We start from the raw sequence: 2,475 nt of genomic DNA, 5'->3' as shown, positions 1-2,475 counted from the left end.
TGCAGGAGAGGCAAACAGCAGGAGCAGAATTTTGGACTTGGGAAAAGCACAGTGTCACAGGGAATCCAGAAGTTTTAAGCAAGCACGATTCTTTGGATGGATGCTATAGGGAGATTGATCTGGCAGCACTAAGCAAGGTGACCCAGAGCAGGAAGAGTCTGGAAAGGGAGGGAACAGCTAAATGTCGGGGGCAATAATAGGTACAGGTGTGAGATTAGTCCCTCCTCCTTGCTACCCGGGATCATGTGAGAGGAAAGAGTTGAACAACTGATCTAATATGAAAAGTTTGAAGAGTTGTAACCTTTCTCAACTACAGCACGCCAAAAGTTTAAATTTCAAATATTTTATTTGGTTAATTCATTTTACCCAATGTTGTCTTTATTGAGTTATCTTTTTTAATTAGGTCCCTTTTGATTGCAAGTGATGGAAAACCCAACTCAAAATAATTTATAAGAAAAGAGAAAATAATTATCTTGCAATTTTGGTGTCTTCCCTCTAGCCCTTTGTGCTTATGACTTGGGTGCACACTATTCCCTTCCTCCCGCCAGAACTTGAGTTTCTTGGCCTAAGGGCTTTCTCTTACTGCCCAGCCTGCTTGGCAGACTTAAGTGCTGGGGAATCAGCACTCGTATCCCCAGGAGTTATCTTCCACCCATGACACACGAGATTTGGGGTATCAATACCTTAGTTCCTTTGGCTCTCAAGTGGGACAAGTTGAAGCAAGTGTCTCACACTGGTTCTCAGAAATCCCTGGTAGGATGAAACTCTGGGTGCCCGCAGTGGCAGCTGGCTTGAGAACACACGTGCCCTTCACTGGCTGATTTCCCTTCCTGTCATTCTTCCCAGAGCCCCTGGGATCACCTCCCAACTAAACCACTTGCACTTGAATCCTTGTCTTCTTTGGGGGAATATAAGCTAAGGCAGATGGTGTGTACAGCTGAAAAGTCCCAAGTAGATCTCTAATCACTGCAGGGTCTGGAGCCTCAAACAATGTTGTGGGAGCTCAGTTCACCCTCTCTTTTCAGGATCATGCTCTTCCTTTGTGGTGGGAAGGGGGCTGTTGGCAGCTCTAGGTTTCCAGCCTCGCCTCTTACCTCCCCAGCAGTAGTCCTAAGAATTTCACATTAAGTTTTGGGTTGGGGATTTGGGCCAGGTACCTATCCTTGAACAAATTGTTGTGGTCAGAGAGGTGAACTATGTTAATTGGCCAGGGAGCACAAGGGTGGGTTCTGCCTCATCTACACCCAGATATGGGGTAGGAGGAGGTGTGGCTTGGTTACCCAGGGAAAATCAAGGTGTTGTCACCAGAAAAGGGGGATGGATATTGGGCAGATGGAAAAGACAGATGAGTATCTCGGTCAGCTATGTCATCCTCAGGCACCAAGATTCCGAGATGACAATGCTTTTGAGGTGGGATCTTATAACCACAACTCTTTCTTTGATACGAGATGTGGGAAGATTGTTGCTAGAACATTCATCAGCTTCCTCTAGACCCACCAGTGCCACCCACCGTGTCTTCTGTCTACCCTTTTCCTGTCCTGCGGGTTGTTTTCTCCTAAGCTCCTGGAGCAGGTGGCTGTTTCATGCTGAGCGCAGGGGGTTTTTGTAAGGCTCTCCCTGTCACTCTTCTCACTGTGTAGTTTCTCCAACAGCACAGAAATAGACGTCTGTGTCTGAAGGCTGCAAGCCTGTGATGGTCAGCTTTAGGGATTTGCTTCCTTTCTGAAAGGACAGAGCATATCGTCCTTGCTTTTGGCTGCTGCTATCAGAAAACATGCTAATGATTTGAGTCATCTTTCCATTGGGAGGCTGGTGATACCAGTTCATCACATAGTAGTTATAGCTGAGTGTGAAGCTGCAGTCCAACGTCACAGACTGTCCCTCCTCTCCACGCACTGTACTCGGAGATTGACGGACCTTGTCCGCATATCTGGATCCTGTAGAAAAGAAGAAAAACAGGACTTAGCTGCTGCCATTGCTGCCAAGAAAGCTGTCACAAAGATTCAGGTTTTGACCCAGAAAACAAAGTGGGGAAAGGCACAGTCATGTTCTCTTCTAACTTCTTTCCCAAACCTCCTTCCTCGGACCCTGGCCGCAGGGTTGGTGCGCTCCTTACCAAGGTGGATGAAGGCCGCCAATGTGCATAACACAGCCAGCAGCCTGGACTGCATCCTCGGGGTCCTTCCCGCCTGAGCAATGGCTCTTATTCTGCCTGCCACCTGCCAGGCCCTTTGTAGTGTCACTGGAGCTGGGTGGCCTTGCGGTTTTGCTCTATAGAGCTGGAAGCCGGGGTTCTGCCCATGCAAGCTGAGTCACACTTCCTGCCGTCTGTGTTTGCCTCTCTTCCTCCAGGCCTCTCTTCTCTAATTGATCTGTAACATGTTGCATGCTGTTTATCATGAAAACTTGTCCAATGTAGACATAACCAAAAAGGAGAACGTAGACAATACAATCCAACCATAATCTCATCACCCA

General features: G+C 47.7%; 1 pseudogene; it reads right to left on the bottom strand.

The window, feature by feature from the left end:
- Positions 1–1,629: 1,629 nt before the first annotated feature.
- LOC123789933 (T cell receptor delta variable 1 pseudogene) lies at positions 1,630–2,171 on the bottom strand (annotated as a pseudogene).
- Between the last annotated feature and the right edge of the window lie 304 nt (positions 2,172–2,475).

Source organism: Ursus americanus, chromosome 19 (assembly GCF_024610735.1).
Source record: "Ursus americanus isolate L20-20 chromosome 19, mUrsAme1.1.p, whole genome shotgun sequence".
Lineage (NCBI taxonomy): Eukaryota > Metazoa > Chordata > Mammalia > Carnivora > Ursidae > Ursus > Ursus americanus.
This window is presented reverse-complemented; position numbering and strand designations above follow the sequence as displayed.